The sequence below is a fragment of the Vidua macroura genome, chromosome 4 (assembly GCF_024509145.1).
Source record: "Vidua macroura isolate BioBank_ID:100142 chromosome 4, ASM2450914v1, whole genome shotgun sequence".
NCBI classification, from domain to species: domain Eukaryota; kingdom Metazoa; phylum Chordata; class Aves; order Passeriformes; family Viduidae; genus Vidua; species Vidua macroura.
The window spans coordinates 54,379,530-54,404,596 of NC_071574.1; positions in this window are offsets into that span (position 1 = coordinate 54,379,530).

Below are 25,067 nucleotides of genomic sequence, written 5' to 3' on the forward strand. Positions count from 1 at the left end.
TTCTTTTCTACTTGTAAATGCTATCATCTCTATCTGAGACATGGAGTCACTTAGCAATTTACCTGATAAGATTATATATTTGTAGATATATTTGAACTCAATTTTCAGTGAAAATAAATTACTAACTGCCAGGAAATGGATTCAATATATTCAGTAATCTTTTTCCATTGCAGTTCTTCCTCAGATTACTTATACAGTTCAAATTAATTATTGGATCTTGACAGTATTGCTTAAACAAGCAATCTTGGAAATTTCAAAGTTAAGTTGCTTTCTTATTAATGACTAGTAAATTATGATAGCAGGCAGGATACCTGTAACAGAACAGGTGGTTGTGAGTACAGAAATAAAACCCAACTAATTATTACTACTGATAATTTTTCAGGGGCAGGAAAAATTAGATTGCCTTTGTAGTTCCAGCTGTTTAGTTTGCAGCTAAAAACATAAATAAAAAAGTATTTAATGAAACAGGTAGGAAAATTACATAAAAAAGAAATCTACTTGCAAATATTTTCCAGCTTAGTCACGTGAAGCTTACTGTAGTCTATTTTAAAATATTCTGGATAGCAATACCTTTGAAAGTCTGTAAAATTTTTCTTACAGCATGAACAAAAATAATTCCAAATGTAAAAAGGATCTTCTTTATTTAGTTTTTCAAGTGTTCATATTGTGAAATTTGAACTGTCAGAAAAGATAAGAAAACAATGAATACTAAACAGTTTATTTCTCTAAACATTTTAGAAGACATTCTGCAGCTTCACACTATAATCAGATTATTTTTAGCAAGGTTTATCTGAAAATTATAGATGAGTCATGTAGAACTACAGATGCTATCTCTTTTGATAATAAATCTAGTTCACAACTTCTGTGAAGAACCAGAAAAATCTTGGAAGTAGAAAAGGTCTCCTGGCTGACCTCAAACTTAATTATAAAAAAGAGGAGTCTTGCAAGCCATGGGAAATCCCTTTTAAAAGGGTTTATGTCCCTAGGAAATATAAATAAATAAATAAACACATACATACATAAATAAATAAAATAATAAGAACAGACTTTATCTCCTCTGCTCAGCTCTACAGGCAATTCACAACCCAGCAAGCTTAATGAAGTATATAATTAGTAGATAGAGTAAACTTTTCTCTAACACACTTGTTTTTCTGTGTTAGAAATTGGGAATTGTTTTTTTTATTTGCAAAACCTATTACAACTGTTTTCACTTTGCTTGAGCTCTGCCCTATTTGCCAATCACTCAGCAAATTATAATTTGTGTATTATTTTGGAAATATACATTTTTATGTTCAAGACCATTTTTTCTGCAAAATTCAGTTCTAATACTGTTTTCTATTTAACTTAACTTATTAGATTGGATTTTTTTTTCTTAATGTCAGGAAAAAAAGCAATCGATCCATTAATTTTACACTAATGCTTCCAGTTTGGTCACAGTACATGTCAAGAAATATATGGAAATAGACAATTTACATTTTTATAAAAATATTTTTCTCTTTAAAAATATGAAAAGTGTTTCTAAATCATGTAGTTTTAATATTTTCTCTATTTCTCACTGAATACAATGGAAGATATCTTGTCGTGACATTTTAACATTCCTACCTGTCCTTCAGCATTTTTCTACCCAAAAAAATTGAATTTCAGTGATTTCTGATGTTTCTGATTTTTCTGTGTTTCTATAAAAGATACCTCTTGTCTTCAGGACAAGTTGATTTATAATCCTCTAATACTATAAGAAATACTGTTATGCATGAAATGCATTGCAATATTTTGTTGAAATTCAGTATAAAAATGCATCATGAAAAAACATAAATAGAAAATATACTGCTTTCAAGTGGAAGATGAAATAATAAAAAATGGTGTCCAATACAAATAAGTGATCTACTACTACAAATTATAGGTAAATTAATTCTTTTCAGGCAATCTGATAATCAATCTATTTACTAGCTATATGTACTTCTTTCTCAAATGAAAGAATAGGAATATACTGACAACTTGACAGAAGTGTGATAGATTATTTATCTGGGGATTAACAGAAGAAAAATAAAAAAAAAGAAAACAAAAAGAAATTAAAGAATGTTCACTTTAGCTTTTGTTCTTATCTTCTACAGCCATTCCTGGAATCGTTAGACAAAATGCACATGGTTAGTAGGCTATCACCTGCACTAATTGACTATTTCATTAGGACTTACTTAACAGTTATGAAGCATTTCTGTAAGCAAGGATTTATACAATCAGATCAATGTGCTCTTGTGACAACTGAACATTTGAGTTAGGCTGGCAGACTTTAATAAGTGTTGTGAAACTATGCAGTGAACACTAATGGAGAAAGTGAGAAGGAAAGAAAGGCTTTTACTTTACTTAGCCAGCTACATTTTTGTTTTTAAAGGCCAATGAATGACAGCATGAACTTTTTATTCTTTGATACCGAGAAACAGCAATAAATTCCTTTCACCATACATGGTGGAACAGGTACACTGCTGGATGAGGTTCAAGTCCAAAAATCATAACAAATGACTTTCTTTTTAAAATCACCATTGTTTATCTTGGCAGAAATCAAGTTTATATGTCAGTCTACTAAAATTTCAAGAATAATGTCTTGTTAAACCTCAATCAGAAAGAATTTTTATTAAAATCCTTCATTCTTCAAAACTGTTCTGATATAGAAGTTCAAATATTTTTCATAGTGAGAAGATTTCTAAAGTCTAAGCCATACTGTGATCAATCAAGATAGGTTTGATTCTTTTAAAAAAAAATAATCAAACCAACTTACATTATTTGTGCATTTTGCCGAGTCCTAGAGTGATTACAAACCAGCTGAGATTGACTGCGTAAAGGATGAGGAAAAATTGAGCAAGAACATAAGAATATAATAAATATAGATATATTTTTGTTATAGTTCCGGATTCTCATGAAGGAAAAGTGCTAAAATTATTTAATTTATTGGCAGATATGGTGGCTGAACTTACATTGAGGCTCATCCTGATATAAAGGATGATGAAACTCCAGAAGGGAAAGGAGGTTGGGAAAGAGACAAGGACTCTTCAGGTACATTGTAACGATGGAGACTGCTAAATCTAAAGCTAGTGCTTTGGGAACAAAAAAATTCACAACAATCACTGTCCTAAGGGGTAAATCTCCTGTCCCTACATCACATAGACAAGTTACTCAGGCAAAGTAATAAGGATTTTTAATTACTGGAGCTAATTAGAGTTTACTTGCACCTCTCCTTAAAACTAAATCTAAAATACTTAAATGTATCAATTTCAATGTCTTGTTCTGATTCACGGAATGAGTTATAATGTAATTAGCATAAATGCTAAGCCAGACAGTATTTTTACTAAAGCTGGTATTGAATTTGGATACTTATGTTTGCTACTTCTTGGTTCTGAAACTCTTCAATTTTCAAAAATACAACAATGGGGAATTTTTGATATTGGATTACATATCATATTGGATTATTGTAAAAAAGGCTTAAATGTGGCATAGTGAATAAAAAACACTTGCATAATGTCAGAAACTTACAGAAGGTTTTACTCATTAAATGGAATTAAAAATCCAACCTTTACCATGGTGGAAAAAATAGAATAATACAAGACACATTTGTGGGGCAATAGTCTAGCTAATTATGCTGCCACTTATAATTAGAAGAATTAACATGGCAATTAAAAGTTTGTGGCTGGTACTCTGTATTTTTTATACAACACCAGACAGGAAATTGCCTTGTCAGTTGCAATTAAGGTATTAACACAATGTTCTAAGGTCACAAATGCTTTAGCACAGTAGACTAAGGTAGACATATGTGGTTATAATATTAAGATGTTACTTATTGTTTAGATCTAGGTTATTTACATTTTTAACTGCTTGTAAATTGAATTGAGTTTGTGACAAACAGGATGTTTTGATTAAGTGACATTACATGTTATGATATGCATGTTAGTGAAAAAGAGGCATACAAAGAGTGACAGCTAGTTTGCATCTTCTTATTTCAACTAAATGACATTGATTCCCAAGAAAGAACCCATGCTGGCACAGGAACCTTAGGTTATGCCCTACTTTGGATGAATGAAAATGGGAACTGAAACACTTCTACTCTACTTATGTAAAATCACAATTTAGATTCCAGACTGCTGTCTTCTCACTTTCATGACATTCACTTTCACACTTAAATACAGGGAGTCAATGGTAACTTCTTGACCCTTGCTGATTAACTCAGTCTCAGTTTTGATGTTTTGTGTGTAAGATGCTCACCAACTTCTACTAATCAAAATAGGGATTATATTTGAAGTCATGACACACATGTAGCAAATGTGTATCAGGAATTAATATACCAAACATTGCCTAGATATCATTCAACAAGAGATTTGTAATCTGCCTTCTGATGACTTGTTTTCTGTACTCATTTTGAGGTTTGGATTTGTTTGTTTTCACTGTATCTAAATAATTCATAGAAAAGCCACATCCAACTCATTGATTATTTAGACTGTTACTAAACTATGTAAGCTATTACTTAAATTAAGACTATTTTATGGGAGATGTAAAAAATTCAAGGACCTTGGGGATATCCTGCCCCCAGGAGATAAGGCATGAAGTTCAGCTGGATGAAGACAAGGTCAGCTGCTTCACTGACAAGAGCTGCTGAGAAGGGGGCTAGAAGCCAGGGCCAAATTCTCCTTTCCTTGGGAGCTGCATTTAAGATGGGATAGTACTCCTGGTCCCCATCTGTGCTACAGTGGAACTACAACTGTTCCTGGTTTGCCTCCCTGACCATGACTGTGACTCTCTGGTTTGACTTCCTGACTTGCCTTCAGGTTTGCCTCTTCACTGCAGTCTTACTGGGTGAACACTGGACTGTGTCTTATCTGATCCCTGATCCTGAACCTGGTCCTAACACAGACCTGCTGCTCAGCATCCCTGCTTCTTGTTGGTGCAGCCCTTGCTCCTCCCTACCTTGATACCTTGATGCTCAGCTCCCAGTTTACGTTATCTTACCAGACAACCCTTACTTCTCTTGGCCATTTTGTCCTGTACTCTAAGTCCTTTGAAGAGGTGCATCCATTTGTCAAACAGCTTGACAAGCACCCTGAGAAAATCTGTAATTTGCACATATCTTTGGGAGGTTCATAATGCAGGGGTGTAATTTTCACTTCCCACTGGGGTAAGTGATCTCCCCTCCATTTCTAGGTGCTTATATCACAATTGTGCTGTTATTGCTCATGTTCACATCCCCTGCTCTGTGATCTGTACTTTTTGTTCTTTCAAGTTCCAGGTCCTCATACAGTTGCTTGCTCATACAGTTCAATTTTTGATTTATAGTTTCTTTTTCTTGTACATAGAGTTATGTAGGGAATGAAGATTTGAATTCCAGCTTCTGAGTGCCACAAAGGAACAAAACTGCTTCTTGAATTTATCCCAAATATCCTTCATGTTAACACACAACCTCTAGTAATATCTCAGTTAAAAAATGGACTCCATCTCTGTAAATTAATTTTCTCTAGTAACTGTGTATTGTCTTGCGGCAATTTAATTGATCTTAAGATAGAGAAGAATTGGGAGTGCCTTCTTGCTTTTAGAAAATTTGCTTGAACTTCTGTACTTTAATCAAGCAAGACTGGAATTATTAAAGAAAGAATTTGTGAAGAACTATGAAATACTGAATAAAAACAAACTCACATTAATTTAGTGAAAAGAAAAGAGGAACTTCTCATCCCAGTCACCATGAGTTCATAACTCATCCAATAGGCCATCAGAACTACAGCTTGAGCTCTGGTGTATATAATAATGTAACATACATATACTTAATGTCTTTTTCTTTCCCCACCAGCAATAGGAACCTTCTATGATGTAACTAGTTAATATCCAGTTTTACTAGTCATGTTTGAAAGCAGAGAACATTTGTCCTCAGATCACAGAATTTCTTCATATAAAGGAAGAAAGAAAAGGACCAAGCGCCAGCAATACAGCAAACTCAAGAATATCTGTGTTTCTCAGATCCTTTGAGTACTGTGATTCTTTCATTCACTCAAGGACAGTAAAGCTTATTATTGTTCTCTTAGGTTCAATCAAAATATTTCAATGATAATTCAGTGTGAGTGAGGCAAAGGACCTGTCTGAATACCTATTTATTATGCAAAGCTGTGGTGTCATGACTGCTTTATTTGATCAGCTGTATCTTCCAGTGAAAACTTGAAGATAAATCCCAAAAATGGCCTAGGAAATGGGGATTGAGAATCTTCACTTTTTCATCTAGTTCTTAAGGAATTGTGCTAGGTTTCCACACCCACCTGATGAAGAGATACAGGTGCTTCAGAATTAGGTTTAAAAGAGCCAACATCTAACCCAACTTCAAACTGCAAGGCTGTAACATTGCCCGATGATAGCCAACAGCAACAAGAACAATGAAGCAAAATTAATTGAACTGTAAAGCTTTAGTCACCTCACAAACTCTTTTGCTGAAGGTTTTTTGTTGTTTTTTTTTTTTTTTATTTTTTCATGAACTATAATGGATTCTGAAACTGATGGAATCTAATGGATTCTGAGCAGCCTAAGATAGTATTGAACCGAATATATATTATCAGCTATCACTTCAGAAGAGAAATACAGCTCAAAGTTTCTAAAGTTGTATATTTAATAAAGTTAGCCCTAAAAACTTTCTCTGACAATAAATGAACATTTTAGGACTTCCTGATACATTAGTTTTCAATCCCTCAAAAGAGAAATAATTAATCTCTACGTTTTTTGCCTTTCATTCCTTACATTTTCAGTGTGTTAGGATTAAGAAGGTGAGAAATTTCAGGAAGAATAAAGGAACCAATGCAAATTGAAAATGCAACAAGTCATATGATGACATATGAAGGAAATTCATACTGGGACCAGAGATGTGTTTTTTCCTCAAGTTTTTAAAAGTTTTAAAGTTCTGTTTTATTAATTGTAACAGGAGGGCTCAATTTCTCTACTGTCCTGTCAGATTCATAATCCACTTAAAAACTCTAATTCTTTAAAGTTATATTAATCAACTGCTTATGTAGAATTTAAATTTACGCCATTATCTCTACTTTATTTTCTGAAATTTGAAGAGGAATTTGTAGTTTGCATATAAAATAAATTGAAAACACACAATCTATATAAACTATATAAAAATTTCTCTCGTTTTCACCATATAATATTTAAGATGCACTTTTTATGTCAGAAGATTAATTTACAAAAATTGTCAGGGAGAAAAATAAGAGAATATTATATATTACTGGAAGTCTCTTGGAGGAAGACAGAAATAAAATCTTCATAAAAGTATCTAAATTTTTCCCTAGTATTTACTTTATATGATTCAGTTGATCTTCTAATTCTCATAATTAAGATTAATATTACAATAAATAAGAAGCATGTAAGTCTCTCCCAGCTGAAGACATTCTATGATTTTACGATTCTATGAGGCTGATCAGCCTCAAGAAGAATGGAGGCTAATTTTCTGGATTTATATTCTCTACAGAGTTTATTTTGTCCACTTATTAAAAAAAAAAAAAGTTTCTCAGAATCATTTCCATCTCACTTAAAAGGAAGCAAATCCTCTTTATCTAATCATTGATATTAATTGTGCCTTTACTTAAAATATATTTTAGTTGTTATACTTTTCCCTTTTGTTCCTCTAAATAATTTATCATAAGTGTGAAAGATTAACATTGTCATATAATTCAGCATCTACATCTGTACCTATTGCTACATAACTATTCCTTATTCGAATTTTTTGAGAATATTGTCCCTAGTGAAAAGAATGATGAATTTTTAAAATGATAATGTAATATGAAATAAGACTCCTGTGTATTATACAACAATAAAACTATGATGAAAAATGAAAAGAATATGATTTTCAAGCTTGTAGAATTATAACTAATTAAAGAAACTGATTAAACTGCCATGCAGGATGAATAAAAACAGTGTATTTAAAGTGACTACCTAAGAATGTAAAATATAATTCTTGACAATTATGTTTTATTAGTATTTTTGTATACATGAATCTATCACTCTTTAATTAGTTGGTACTTTTGCATGACATAGAAGAATTAAATAAATAATTTAACATTATGAATATTATATTAACTAGGATATCAGAGAATGTTTCCAAAGCTATTTTGTTATATTCTGCTATTAAAAGATTAAGAGCCTTTAAGTAATTTTATACCTTTGAATTCTAGTTCTGCAACTGTTTACATGAGTTTAGATTTGCATATTTTGCACTTCAACAATAGGCCTCTCAGGTTAATCAAAGGAAGAGATTTGAAACTATAAACTCACACTACGAAAAGGTGGGATTATAATTTGTTCCATGGTAAGCATGTAAAAGATAGAAAAGGAAAAATAAACTTTCAAATGAGTTGGACATTAAATTTTAAATTTTAATTTATCATCATTGTTGATGAAGAAATTATGGGCAAAAGCAAGATGTACAAGAACAAAGACCCGTGTATAATTCACCTTTTTTCACATGTACCTCAGTAGTGTGTAGAAACTGTATGCTGGTGAGAATATAGGATAAGATTTAAGTCTTTCCTGCCTTCATTATATTCTTTTATTAGCCATGGAATAAAGCTGGAGATTTTTGGAGGACCCACACTCCATAGTAGATCCATAGTATAGATAATGGTGTCACATTGCCTGAGCCATGTGCACACTTTATTGCTCTTTACCTGGCTAGTTACTCCTGTTTATGAACATCAAATTTAGAATAGGATTTTGAGCAGCAGATATGCAAATATCCTAAACACTTTTCTCTGTTTCTATCCTTATTTATTTGTTTAACGATCCCAATTTCCATTATCAAAGACAATGCTATTATATACAGTATGTACATAACTGTATAATATACTACCATCAGATAACTCTGTTCTAGAGTAATTCAGTGTGCTTAGTCTCCATGATCTGTTTTGGGAAGAGTTCCTATTAATTATTACAACAAGATTAAAAAGTCTACAGATTAATTTGTATTATGCAGCTGATTTTCAAATGAGGTATCATTTAGGTAAATGCTCAATGAGGAGCTAGTATTAGGAAGCTTAAAACTGGTGTGCCAGGTGATAAAGGCCTTAATGTAAGAAAGACTTAAGACTGTAGTGTAAGTGATTTGTGCTATGTGATAATTAAAGTAATGTTGCTTTATACCTCTGGGAAAAAAAAAAAAAAGACTGAGAGATATGAACTAGAAATGTCTTGATTTTGTACATACTGTCTTGGATATGCAATGTTTTATCTAAATATGAAATGAATTCTCATGCTAGTCTGTAAATTTTTTTTCTTTCTATTCTGATAGACAAAACAAATAAAAGTTAAACTGCAATAGAAAAATATGAGCACAAAGAAAAGTTGCATAGGATTCCTAAAATTAAATTGCAACTGTCAGTTTTTAACTTATTCAATAGAGGTATTAAAAGCTTCAGCACAGATAGGCCATAGACACATGTGTGCAAAGAAATTGTTACTGCTACAGCTTCATATTCACAGCATTAATAACACAGCAACAATAAAAGCAATGTATCTTGCAAGTATATACAAACAGAAACTCTGATGAAAATTGAAGTTGTCAAAACTTCTGATTTTCAGTGAAATTTCATAATTTTCTGTGCAGATCTGGAGAGAGATAGGAAAGTAGATTTCCAATGAAATTTTACTGTGACTCTATGACACTACTTTCAAAATTTAAGCAAACTTTTTTTTGAAAACATGGATCTATTTGAAATTTATATTTAATATTTGGATTCAAACAAGCATAGAGGTATGAAATGATGGAGATACAACTAGGGAAAATTTGTTTCCCAAAATACACTGGTTATTTGATTTCATTGAACTTTGGATGAGTTCTCACTGCAGCCCTGATCAGTATTTGCAGCTAAGTGCTTAACAGCTAAGGAGTGGTTATGGATCATACAAGGAGCACTGTAGTAGTACTGGAACTACTAGAGTCAGTCAACAGAAGCTCCATGCAGAAGATGCTCTTCTTGAGACATTTTATGAATATGAATACTCAAGAAGCATATTGGCCCCAATAGAATCAGGAGGGTGAAGATAAAGATGAATGTCATCACAATAATGGTGATGAATTAGTCTATTTCATTGGAAGATTGAAGTCAATGATAGATAGATGATAGGAATCCATTTTGTGAACAGCTAATCTCTCATGGAAAGAAGATCTGTAAGACAGACTATCATTTATAGGTAATTTTAGGCCTAAAGTCTCCTATATATTCTCTGAGACCTCCAATAAGACTTACATGAATAAAATTAAAGAAAATGTTCTGAGTATAGAAAAATATAGGTTTTAGAAGATTTTGAATATATCATTGCCTAGTAAATTAATTGAAAAAAAAATAATAACATTTACGTATTTACAACCCACAATAAAGTATGTGCTATTCCTCATTGGTGAATAAGAATTAACCCTTTTTGGTAAAAGCAGGTGCATATATATCAATCTTATTTTGCACAAGCAGTGACCTATGAATAGATATTTATATGAGATGAAGCTTTCATCTCCTTCTTTTGACAACATAGCACACTGGCAACTATATTTAAATGCTGTACTGCATTTTATCCCAAAGGGTTGTTATTAAAAATGTCTGCAAGGCATGATAAAAATTAAATTTAAAAATTCCTCACCCATTCCATGAAAACATATCTCATTCTAACCATACATGGAATCTCTTTGCTATCAGCATTTTACATATAGTATTATTGAGACAATGTCACTATTTAAAAATAATATATGTGCTTACAAAATATCTTTATCATAAACTAACTAAACCCACTAAATAACCTTTCATATAAAATTTAAGATTATTTAAGTCTAATCAAAGGATTTCTGGGATTTATAGCAATATTTATTTAAGTATATTTAAAGTTACAAAAAGAAGATCAGCTTATGTGTACAATGCTTTTAGACACAACAATATGAATTCAGGTGTCTATTAATACAGAACAGTCATATTTTTAACTATTTTCCCTATTATAATTACTGTCAACTATTAATGCATAACTACTAATGCACGACTATGACAACTCTACATGAATGCATAATTCAGGGCACTGAAAAATTTTTTTCCAGTCCTTCATGGCATGAACTAGGACTCAGCTTCTGGGAATGTCTGCACAATAGCATACAGTCAGCTACACAACCTCTCAACAAGCTAATTTGTGTTTCAGAAGTACTGTAGCCATGATGATGAATGGTATGGTATGTTATAGGCTCAAAGTGGTGAAAAAGATTATGAGTATCTTCATTCAGTATGTGATATGCAGATGATATAAGTAAGGAAGAGGTTTGCTAAGCTGAGCAAAAGTCTCTGAGAAGACCAAGGACATGACCTTTCTTTGGCTGTGGATAGGCTACAAAGCTTGCTGTGTTTTGTTGGGAGCACTAACCTGCTAATATGGTCAGAGTGCACACTAGTAACATGGCCTGAGTACTGCCTTTCTGTCAGGTTGTCACACTTCCTTCTCATGAAATTGAGGTAACAGAAGACATAACTTCTGTTATGTGAAAGGAACTATTTCACATATCCTTACTTTAGTCCTTCCGCTTTAACATAAAGATGTCATATTTACCTATCTGGCCAACTTAGAGAAATGTGAGGAAAGCCTCTCTACTTCTTGGACAAATTTGAGCTTTTAAAGAAAAACACTGAAATCCCATGAGGTCAAGTTGAATTTATTGCTGTCTGCTGTACAGGATATGGGCATGAAGTGTGTGCTTGCTTGCATTCTCCTGCCAAAGAGCACAAATAATCCCATGAGTAGGCATTGTTATGCATTGATAAATATGTGTTGGTGAATACCATAAATCAAAAGTATATATTTACAGAACCAGAAACTCATTCTATCACTTTTTGTTCATTTGGTTATTGCAATTTTTTTTGTTAATGAAACACATTCTTTTTATTTAATTCTGAAGAACGTAGTTTAGTTTAATTCATTTTTTTTCAACTAAAGTTCTTTAAAAAAAACAAAAGTTAGCAGTCTTCACATTAGCAATTGAACTGCTTAAGTATATCTTCAATAACTCCACATTTCTCTTTTTTCATAAGAGATTGACTGTGAGAGCATTGGGACTATACAAATTCTGACCATGCCTACTAGTTTTTGAAAGAATGATCCTAAAGGGTTTCATTATATTTGCTCAGGGAGAGACAAGAGGATAATTCATAGTTTTGTTCACCCTGTAATGAATAGACTTACGTGATGTGCCCATCAGAAAAACAGAGATGATTAAATGATTGGAAAAATCTCTATAACTAGAAGCTGAAAGCTTCCAACCATCATTTTAAATTTAGTATATACATCATACTCCTATATCCTGTGACTTTACAGTTCTTTGTGAGTTTCTGCTAGGATATACTGATAGAATATAGGATTAATTATACTGAATGACAAAAATAATTAAGGAAATCAAGAAAAATATTGTATTTTTAAACAGTTTAGTAATCTGTTTTCTGCTATGTAGAGTCAAAAAGACAAGGAGAAGTAATATGTTCATTACCTGTAGGATGAGCAAGTCCCTTGAGCCATTCACCTGTGACCTTTCTGGCTGAGAGATAATAGAGGTCCAGACTCAAAGAGCACTTTTTATCTGAAAAAATAAAGGTTGGATAATCTTCAGGGTTTAAAATGGGTTACCATTTCTTTTGTTTTATCTATTGCCTTTACAAATTATTTGAATAACAAGTGGGACAGTTAACAATAAGTAGTGCTGATATTAAGTGTTGTATGCTGGGTTGGTTCAGTTAGGGATTTTAATAAATGTTAGTTAGGTTGGTTCTCTGTACCCCTATTTCCCCTCACAATGGTTCGCTCCAAGTTGTCTACCACGGGAGCGCTTACATGTCAATCTTGTAGCCACGCCCTGATTCTTCTTGAAAGTTCTGTATCAATCACCCCACCTTTGCAATCCTATTTGCCCCAGAACACTGTACCCACCTCTGTTATGTTCCCTTAGGTTGCTGTGATCCACGTCACTCCCCTGTTGTCTGTCCCTATTGGGTGAGGGGGTTTTCCTCCCCTGTCAGCCCGCCCCCATTTAACCCAAAGCTTTCATTGTCCATTTGCCATTTTGCCCTCGTGCCAACCTGGGAGCAGCGGCTCCAACCATCGCAGAGACCACACGGGAAATAAAAGCTCTCAGGCAAGCGAGCAAAGTGTGCCTCTCTTGTCCCTTCGCTTCCTCTCAGCGTGAAGCTGCCAAAGCTCCGTACCCATGCTGGAGTGCTCAGCACTAGCAGGGAGGCAAATGCCATAGCCCTGGAGCGTCCGTGCACGCGGGAGCTACGGTCTCACCAAAAGGCAGTGCTAGCCGGGTTTTCTAGCGCCTGAGGTCGTAGCAGACAAAAGCCGCAATTAAGCTATTTTCTTATTGGAAGAAATAGGTGAAAATAAATCTCCAAGAGGACTGATGTATAATTATGACAATGTGCATTCTTCCAACTTCACTTTTCTCCTATAGTTAAACAACATCTACTGTTGGTGTTCATTTGTGCAGTGGATAAAGTTATCCACTGTAATGAGTGATATCACTCATTACAGAATTACTGTTTTAAAAATCTGTTCTGAAGGTAGATTTTTTATTTTCTCATATCCAATATAAAATATACACAAGAATGGTGTATTCTACAAACTCTTATCAATGATTCATTTTAACAGTGTGCTGCCATATGAAAAGGAAGAGTTTTACAGAAGCCATATTTATTTAACAGCTCAGCTAAAGCTGGCTTTTAAAAAATCCTCTTGTTTGATTCAAGATGTATTTTTTAGTTCTGTGGTATAGTTCACTGGATGGATTTGGCATGCCACTAGTTTGTAAATTTGAACCTCCCTTTTTTCTGGTTTATTTTTACTTGTTTATTTGCACTATTTGCCATATAGAAGGAGAAAATCCAAGTGGAGAGACATATAATAACTTCAAGAATACAGGGAATTATATCAGAAAATATTCATAGTAGGTTTTAATAACTGAAATTAAAAATTTATACATTCCTAAATATAAATTACCATATTTTCAAAGTGTATTTCTCCACTAAGTGCCACACCCTGTTGTTTCTTGAGCACTTCTAGAGATGGTGATTCCAACACCTCCCTTAGCAGTCCATTCCATTTCTTAAACATCCTTTCAGTGAAAAAAAGTTTTCTATGTCCAGTCTGAACCTTTCCTGGGACAGCTGGAGGTCGTTTCATCTTGTCCTGTCACTAGTGACCTGGGAGAGGAGTCTGGTGCCCACCTGGCTACAACCTCCTTTCACGTAGTTTTAAAGTGCAATAAAAAGCCTGAGCCTCCTTTCCTCAGGATAAACAGCCCCCGCTTCATGGCCCTTTTTTGGACTCACTCCAGCACCCCACTCTCTGTTTTGGAGTGAAGGGCCCAGAAGTGGACACAGAACTTGAGGTGCAGCCTCACCAGTGCTGAGTATGGGGTCTGATGACTGCCCTGGTCCTGATGGCCACACCGTATGAGCCAGGATGCCATTGACCTTCTTGGCCACCAGTAGTGGCTCATGTTCAGCCACCTGTCAGCCAACAAACCCAGGTTCTTTTCTGTTGGGGTCCTTTCCAGCCACTCTTTCCTTTTCAAGAGAATGATGAACCTTTTCCTGGTGTCCTATTTATAGTATATTTGTGACACTTATGGGAATTATCAGAAGCTTATGGAAATTTGTCTTCACTTTGCCTCATCTTTTGCAAGGGTCTAATGCAGGAACAGGTTCTTTTAGTACAGCATTCTCTGTACAATCTAGATATAAAACCAGATGAGATATTGTTTCTATAGGCTAATTTTTAACTGTGATCCAGGGCATCCATTCATAATTCAAATATTAACACTTCCGAAATGCTCTAACACTTGAATAGCAAATATTCCCACATGACTCCCATGGTCATGAAGTTAAAGTCTGAGTCAAATGTCCTTGTCAATGGGTTGTGTGTGTTTGTGATGCACAAAAATCTCATCAGCATCTTCAGTGTAATTTAGTTTTATTCTGGCCTAGACCAGGAAAACATATAAAATATTAACCAGCTGCTGGTAAGATCAGAAGGCTGATTCCCCAATAGCTGAAATCAAGAATATATTTCAAACTCAAACAAAAACTAACTCAACAAAAAGTTTATTTGTTTTTTGTGAGTTTTTTGCTAGTAAGAATATATTTCCAGGTCTACTTTATTGATAAAAGTTTTCGCACAGTCTTAGCATCTTTCCAGATACAACAATTTGCTGGAACCAATACTGCATGAGATAATTCATTAGGGATAGATGATGCATATTTACTAGCTCAGCATATCCTCAGTGAAGATGTTAGACTATTAGATGTATACAATTCTTTTGTTCTTCTTTCTCAGCAGTTATCCTTACTGATACAGTCAGTGTTTCATCTCAGCATGAAATAACATTAGATAACATTGCATTTTGAGGAAGCAGAAAAAACAAGGGCTCCACAAATGGGAATGAATTAGAAATGCTCCTGCAGTAGAGGCCCTGGAGTCATAAAAGAGAAACTGATGCATGTACTTAGGAAGGGACTTTACATAAAATCTTTCTCCTTCTGTACATTTCTTATTCTTTAGCATATTCTCCTTCTGAAAAGCATTTTTGACAAGTGCTAAAGCAGATTTTCCATACATTATCTAGGCTTTCCTAATCGGGTTACTTTTTTTGGTTGTATTTTTTTGTTTTTACTTTTTAGTAAAAAGTGCCTATTCAGAGGACATTTCAGTACTATTTATATTCTGAAAAATGGACAGAATCTTTGCAGTGTTTTTCCTGTATAGATATGTACAGGAAAAGTTAATGTGATTAAGACTTAAAGCAAAACAGACCAAAGGGACAGGATAAATCTCATTTAACTTTAAACATCTGGTAAAGTAACATCACGGCTAACTAATCAGGAATTTATTATAATTAATCAAGGTTTTTAGCTTTTGATTAATTTAATCCATTTTGGATACATAAAGTATAGTCTACTAAACTGCATCATCAGCCATACCTGTAGTATTCTATTATCTTTAAAAGCAAATTGCATGATAAAATTGTGTCAACTTTTATGCTAGGTCAGATGAATTCAATCCATATATTCTGTTAATAACTGCTACAAAAATGCAAACTATTAAAAAAAAAAAAAAAAAGTATTTCCAGACAGTTATCATTTCTGACCTATTTCTGACCTGGTTTCATTTACTTTATGGCCACAGACCCACAGACGTCCAGTGGAATTTTTTTCTACCTAGCTAAAAGTCTTAGGCTTACCAATAATGCACAGGAGACACTATAGATCTACTATATATACACAAACTTTGCATCTGTGACTAAGTCCTGATACATAGATACTGGTATTACTTAATCACTACAAAGTTAAAAGTAATTATTCACTCTTTTCATTAGATAACACTGTTCTGTATAAATATATAAAATCATATATAGAATAATATAATCATTAAGGTAGGAAAAGACGCTAAGAAACCCATTTAGCCAGCACCACCATATGCTCACCATAAAGCTATGAGTAGCACATGCCTTTTACACATGCACATATCTTCTGCACAGTTCTAGGAATGGTAATTTCACATTTTTCAAACTACATTTTTCATATTACATTTTCAAGTACAATATGGAAAATCAAACCAAAAAATTTCATGCAAGAGGAAATAGTTCCTTAGCAATCATGAATAAGTATCTTGCTCTAAATGGCATGGAATCATAGAATCATAGAATGTCTCAGGTTGGACGGGACTCATAAGGATCATCATCCAGCTCCCTGCTCTGCCTAAAACCATATGACTAAGAGCATTCTCCAGAAACTCCTTGAATTCTGTCAGCCTTGGTGCTGTGACCACTTCTCTGGATAGCCTCTGCCAGTGATCAACCAACCTCTCAGTGAAGAGCCTTTTCCTAATGTCCAACTTATACTTCCTCTAACACAAATTCATTCTTTTTCCTTATGTCCTGTCACTGGTCACCAAGAGAGGAGATCAGCATCTGCCAACTGCTAATAAGCTGATCATTCAAGGAAGTTGTAGACTGTGATGAGGTCACTGCAGAAGCTTTATAACATTTGTGAGCACATCATTTATTCCTTCTTCGACGACCTAGATATTAAATTTTAAAATAGTGACACTTTTTGAATAGTGACGTACTTATAGAAGTAGTCAGTAATTTGTTTTTAAATGTATCTAATAGTAGGTTTGATAGGTACTGTATCGTACAAAAAAAAAATTAATTACATTTAAAAATATAACAGGAAAAAAAAAACAACTATTCATTAAAAATCCTTCTTTTGTCTCACTTTATATACTGCTTAAAACTTATTTTATTAGTCCTAGGGATCAGATTAAATCTTCATTTGCACTCATGTAATACATATGCCTGCACATAGTCAAGCAGGACGTATATTTCTATATCCAGGTTTTATTATAAATATTAAAGACAGCTTGATTTTTTTGCAGGTAGTCAGACTGATTTTAGGAATAACATTGTCTACTATCTTGTGAATACTTATGAACACATTCTCCCACAAAATTCCCTCATTTTTCCTGTAAAAGCAGTCCCCATGCCCTCTAACAATCAGGCAGAGATTATATTTTTTTTTACCCTGAACAGATTAATAAATAAATAAATTTACTTTGCCCATCTCCAGCTTGCATAACATCAACATAACTGTGAAACAACTGAAAGTCATTAAATGATTTTTTTTATTTTTGGGAAACATAGCAACTGAAATTCCTGTTCTTGTGAATTTTGACACTGACTTCAGGAGAGTGAATGTTCTGTTTCTCAGTATTTTGTTAATGCAGTTTACGGAATATACATGCCCAGAGAACACAGTGCTCTATTAACAACATTTTATCCTTATCTTTGCTTCCTGATGCTAAGTGAATTGCAGGAAAAGCTGAAAATAAGGTATTTTGGTTTTGCAATAGATCTATGTAAAGGCACGCAGAGGTGCAATCAGATTCATAACTACTTGCCAACTGGGACTCCGAAGGATGATTTCAGAGACTGCTGAAGCCCTATATTTCCCCAGAATGACTTGATTATTCTTATTTTTTTTTCCCTGAGAACAAACGAGAATGTGATTCTTTTGCAAAAAATTATTCTGGTCTGACAATTTCAGTGACATTTTGAAAAGAGATGTATCTGATGATGCTTTGCAGTTTCATATCTTTTACTAAGTGTCACATATTTTTACAGTCATGGTAAAAATAGTTTCAGATTACATTTAAGCCTTTTATAATTGGAATCTTTAAACATTGAATAAACATTTTATAAAGCAAAGTATAATTTTTTATTATGAAAATTAAATTATTAAAATAGTAGATTCAAACAGCAGAATAACTAAAATAATAAAGAAGAAACTGCAAACTCATTCCTTTGCCTCAATATGTTCTACTAACTCACAAATCTGATTTAAGAATGGGATTATTTTCTCATGTAGATGACTTTTTGTTGCTTAAATACTTCTGTGTGGCTCATTGTTTGATATTGTTCCTGGAGGATAATTCATTGTCTCAAAGTATGCTTTTAGCAATCAATACTAAAAGTGACAGAACCTTGAAAAGTGTAACACAGATTACTTTCATGAGACATTTAATGGTAATGCTTTACAGAATTGAGATGACTCATTGAGCTTAAGCCACATCCTTCAATTAAGATAGGGCTTTTTTTTCAGCAAAGGCTTTCAAGAATGCCAGTATCTGTAATTCAGTGACTCTAAACTTAGACGAGACACACTATGAAAAAACAAATCCTAGAGCTAGTGGGCTTTGTGAGGCCTTTTCTACTGGCCTCTTCATAAAAAAGCTGTCTCCTGAGGACTGTTTCTATGAGACATTTGTTGTCCAGCCCTGTTTTATGGTTTGTAAGATAAGACAGGAAAGCTATGTAGACCAGAGATACTTAAACAACAGATTTTCTCCTACATCCTGACAAAAAAAAATGCCGTAATTTACTGTAGATAATTCTTGCTTTGGACTAGCATGCATTTTGAAACAATGTCTCTTTTTTTGTAGATTTATTGTGTCTTTTCAAATACACAGAGCACTGCTGATCCAGCATCAATACCTAGAAAGTTACTTTGCACATTTTTCTGGAGGTGATATTTTCCCCTACAAACTTTAACATGCAATCATTCCTCTGCTCCCTATTTCTCTAAACATCAATTCACTAGCATAAAACAAAACCAAACTCACTGAAATCCTTTTATTTCTGGTGTATAGAAAGATCCTAAGCATCTCAAGTATTGAAATATAAATGAATATAGATTCCTAGTTATCTGAATTCTTTCATTATAATTGTAAAGACAGGAAGGTCTTTTATAGTTACTGCAACACACACAAATTCTAGAATTGGAGGAAGAAGTCCTGATTTCACAATTTCCTCAAAAGTTTGGGTTTTAATCATTATGAGGTTAGTTAAGATATTGCAAGATTTTTCAGATCTTGGATTAAGATTTAGTAACTGTCCTGGAGGCTGTTCTGGTTAGTTTGATTTCTTAGGCTAATCTGCATTTTTGTTCTAAATGTACTTCTACAATATAAAAATATATGTGTTATGAAGAATTTGTTGCAAGGTTTTCTCTAAAATAATATATCTATGCATTGAATAGTTTTATACACCAAGTTTTGGAATCTTATTTGTTTAAATACTATGCCTCTATATTAGGAAAACCCTTGACAAGATGCTTTTAAACTTAACTGAATGCTTAGCAGAAAGTGGAATTTTCATTCTTGCCTATGGAAGCAAAAGTCAAGAAAACAGTCTTGCCAAAGAATTACATTCCAAGTACAGAATCTGTATAAGCTTTCTGGAAGCGTTTCTGAATGAGAGAGAAAACCTCTTGGGAGTTAATTTAACTTTCAGTAGTAATAAGCAGGGCTTAATTTCATTCTGTTGAGTTTCTAAACTTAATAATAATATTTGGATTGTAGTGTATAAATTAATCTTTAATAGTTACCTGATTCTAAGAATTGTTACAGAATAAAAAAGTCAATTGTAGTAACACTAGACTCCCCTCATACCATGGAACAGAACAATTCAGAATTAAAGGATAACAGATGCTTAACTGTTCCTGAAAAATATGCATTAGTAATCCAGTGATTTGGGAGAAACAGATTCTACTAATATAATCAGAAAAAAGTATTCCTGAACTTTGCAGATCTGCAATTTGCAAACTGCTGTGTACTTAAATGATCTGAGTCTTTCTTAAACTAGCTAGTTTTCTAAAAAATTAAAATTTTCTGCTCAATAAAAGCAATGGCTTTTTTCAATAAATCAATATATTATATATACATGCAAAAAAATTATACAAGGCTCAAATTCTCAGTCTGGTCCACTCTGAGAATATTAGTGATTGCCAGAGATGATCCAAAGGAGTTCTATCAGAGTGGTACTGATATTCTGAGCAAATGTTGCATTTCTATTCACAAGGCAGATAGAAATTAACCCACCTTCAAGTGGAAAAAAATTATCTGTAGATCCTAAAAGAATTACAATATGCCCTCAATCATAGAAGCTGATTTCTTATTCCTTGATCACTTCTTTCAGTGGGGCCATGCAAATTCATGCATTACCAGTAACATAGCAAGGCTAGACAATCAGAGATTTCTGTGATCTTGGAGTATTTCAATGTGTTTTGCTATCTAGAGAGCTGAAATACATAATAATTGTATTATTTATTGTTATATTATCAGTGTATTTTCACTTTAATTGTATATATCACTCCATGACACCATTAAGTAAACTGTATAGATTTGTAACTTAGAGAACCAGTTAAAATACAAAGATGCTGAATTTACAAAAAAAAGTCTACTGACTCTTATACTGATTATTTTAAGTTTCTGTTCTAATTTCTGTGTGAATCAATTAACTATATAGTTTTCAAGGTATGGCTCACAGACCTGTTAGTGTGAGAAAGTACAAATCTTAGCTAACTGAGATTTTCTGGAATGAAGTACTGCATAAGATCAATATTGTAGTAGGGTTAGGAGACTATAGATTATTGAAAGCAGACTATTTAATGTAGTGTACCAAATGCAATTGACAAAAAAAGTAAATTAGTAAAAATCGATTTGACTTTTGAGTATTAAAGAAATTGGATTTTGAAAGAACCATAAATGAAAAGGAAAATAAGAAGCTGTTTCATATAATGCAGAGTAAAGCTTAGAAGAATCATTTATTGGGAGTTATTTGCAATTTGTTAGGAGTAATTTGCATCAGTTTATTGATCAAACAAGCTGTAGAGAATAGGGGAATTAAACTTCTGTCTAATGAATAATATTTGAAATATCTGTTGAAATAGCTTTAAAAATTCTAAAGTAGGTCAAAGACTTGATGCAGAAAGTCCTATATTAGCAACAAACTGGCTTCTTTCATGCCCACAAAGTCAATTTACTGGTTGATGGACTGATAAAAAAATCTTACATTACATTTTACCTCTTAAAAAGACATCTGAAAATTGCTTGTATTTAATTGCTGCATTTTGTAGTGTAATGTAACAACACAGTAAATGCAACTGTTTTCCTCTTTTGTAAACAAGTGTTCAAATGGCATATGAAGTCAAGCAAATTTTGTGGCTTTATCCTAATTTTTGGTACTCATTTGTTCTTATTACATAATTATGACAATCTGGCTTGATTAGCAGGCTTTGATCTTGAAAAACTCGGGTCCAGAAGAACAAAGGTGTTGAAGCCAAGCCTGCAAGCTCAGAGTGGGAAGCATGGGGAAGTGGGCTGTACAGCACATGCAAGTCAGCTTTATTAAAGCAGGGTGTCTCATTTAGAATCCAGACTGTCATATAACCAACACAAGTCTGAAAATATATGCCATATGCTTTCTCAGGGCTGGCTTTAGGCAATGGCCATAACAAATACTATTACTAGCACCCGTGTCATTCTATCAGCAGAAATGAAATCTGAGAGCTTTATTGACCAAAAAAAAGTATATTTTTTCATGTGGTTTAATAAATGCTTTTTCAACATAAATCTAAAATACCTAGAAACTGCTATGGATAAGGAGAATTCTGATACTTTTTTTTTTAGGCAGCAATTAAAAATAAAGATACTGTTCCTCAGTGATAAAATACACATGTTATGCCAAAGAGGTGCCAGTATAGTTGCGCATCAAACATTACCCTATTTAGAGACATTAGCTCCACATAATTCCTGATAAATAGCCTTGAAAAAGGTGGAGGTGCTAATTAGAATTGAAGTTTGAATTTTTGCATTGGAAAGTCAGATATAAAGGTTTCTGGAGAACAGTTCATATCCTACAGCAATAGTTAAAAAGTTTAAATGGACCATTTTTAAGAGAGGGTTTTGATTAAAAAAAATGTTTTTCTCATTATGGAATAATGACTTACTTTGAAATACAATATGAAATATCCCTGTAATAATAAAAGCTCAGTAATAGAGACTTTCTTAAAAAAAACTTACCTAAATAATAAAACTGATGTGAAAACAATGAACATAATGTTTCATGATGAGAGATTGTTCAGTGAATCTTGTATCAAAAAATATAAATGGATTTTTTGATGAAATTTCACTTTAGCTGATCTGGAAAAGACATACAGAGTGATAGTAACAAAGTATAACTTAATTTGAAAACTGATGAAAACAATATTTATACACCACTAACTCAATTACTATAAAAATTGACTACTAAGGTATTGCACAGCCTCTTACTAACTAGATTTTTGTCTGTGGACCTTAATGATGGTTCAAAATTTAAAAGCGGAATTCAACGAATGGTTGGTTGTTCGTAATGCCATGTATTTCCTCTTTCAGAAAAGCGTGAGACATATAGGAAGCCATGACCAACTTACTAAATAAATAACCCTGAACTTTTGAAAAACAAATATGGAAATTCACAGCCTGTTCTGCCAATGAGTTGTATCTTTTAAAATATTTTTAAATGTCATAATGTTTTGCCTAAAAGCAAAGAACATTAAGGAGAATGTTCATGTTTTAAACATGTCTTTAACTAAAGTGCCAGTAATGGTTAGGCCCATATTTAACTAGAAGCAGTGGTCTACATCAAAGTACTTTGCCACAATAGATAGCTCCTGCAGACCTGCCTCCCATATATAGAGGAGGAGAGTCTGCACTTCAGCAGGAACACTGGCTGCCAAAACCTGCTTCATCAGTTGTCCATTTCAAACTTTCACAGAGACGTTTCCAAAATTAATTCCATGATTAGTTTCAATAAACAGAGCTTAGATAGTTAAACCTTTCTGATCACTGTGTTTGACAGCAAAAAAAAAAAAAAAAAAAAGTTTTAGAAATTGTTTAAGATGTCTTTTGTATTCATAACATCATAATTCTTTCCAGTCATGCAGGTTGTTTGCATAAACAAAGGGTAGGTGACAGAGAAATGCCAAATATTTGCAATAAGGCTTCCTCTTAAAAATTCACTTTTAAACATGATAAATACAAATACAATTGTCAGTGCAAATCCAGTGTAAAAGAACTTTATTTTCTCAGACTTGTTATCATTATTTGAACTTTAAGGATGTGATTTAAATATGTGATCTTTGTGTCACTGTATGCTCAGAGTAAGATCTCTAAGTAGTTCATCTGATTCAACTTTCATATCAGGCAGGTACCAAGTGGTGAAAACATGAAAAGTACAAGATAAAAAATGGTAAAAGATCTTTGGCCTCTTCTTCTTTATATTTTTCTTTTTGTCATACAATAAATCACAAGCTCCGTGTGTTATAGTTTGACTTATTTTCTTTGTGATTACAGAAAAACTGTTGCCTCTTCCTCTTAAAGTAATTAAAATTTCACTTTATTGTGTTGCTATCAAAATCCAAGTTCTTATGCAGCTGAAAATATTTCTGCTCTCTCAAGGAAAGAACACCTTGTATATTGTATGTTCCCATTCTGTCACGTAAAAGGATTAAAAGATTCAGATTACACGCAAATAAGATTATAATACAATTTCATTTCGTATAGTATTTGCTTTGGCATTAGAATCAGAGAACATTACAAAGGCCATTAAAATTAATAGTTAGAGTGATATAAATTCAACCTGTAAAAGTAGGAGGGGCTGCTAACTAGAGATTATGGCCTTGGAGGCTTTCTAGATATCCAGACATTAAACCAGATGTTAAACAAAGGAAAGTGTCTATTCAATTTCCCAATAACATTTAGAAAGATTTTTCCACTCTTTTTTTGTTGATACCTGTATAATAAACATATATTTGAAAATATTTTTACGTACTTGAAAATCCACTTCCACTTTTAGTTCATTTTTGCTTTAATATGATTAAAGTAAGTAAACCATACATAAATTCAAAATATTTGTATTAGCATATTTAAAAGTACCATAATTTTCCTGCAAATGTGTATAGTCTCTGGGCCATGAGCTAACTAGGAAACAGGGGACATATCAAAGATCATTATAACTGCTATGGCTGGTGGGATTGCCTTGTGATCTTCTGTTTAACACACGGAATACTGCAAATGTACAGAGATGTTTTCTGTAGGATTCTTGGTGTGCACTCCCTCCACCAAAAACACAGTCGTAAAGAACAGGGTAGTGGCTGGAATTAATAAAGCAAACGTTCACCCTCCCACAGATTCCTAGATGCTTTCCTTAAGGCTAAGATAGGATTTATACATCTTGAAACACTACATCAGTCTGTCGCTTTTAAAATAAAAATAATTGTTTCTCATTTTCAAACAATGGCATTGATAATTGGAAAACAGAAGTTGATCTGTTATTTGTGCATTTATAATTGTGAACAGATGCGTAAGGGTAGCTGTCAAACTGAATAAAGAGAAACAGCAGGGGCTTCAAACGTTCTGATTAATGCTTAATTTTAAATCAAAACAGCAATAAAAGTATTTTTATAATGGATATTCAATTGCTTTTTTTCTCTCCTTTTGTAATTTAAAAAAGTATGATCTTCTCATACAAGAATGGATTTTCCTCATTAGCAGTTTTGTGGAGACCACACTTTGGTTTCTGTAACTACATACAATAGCTACACGTTGAATGCAGGATAGCATAAGCAGTGATAAAGAATTTTCATAGTCCTACCGAGGGCATT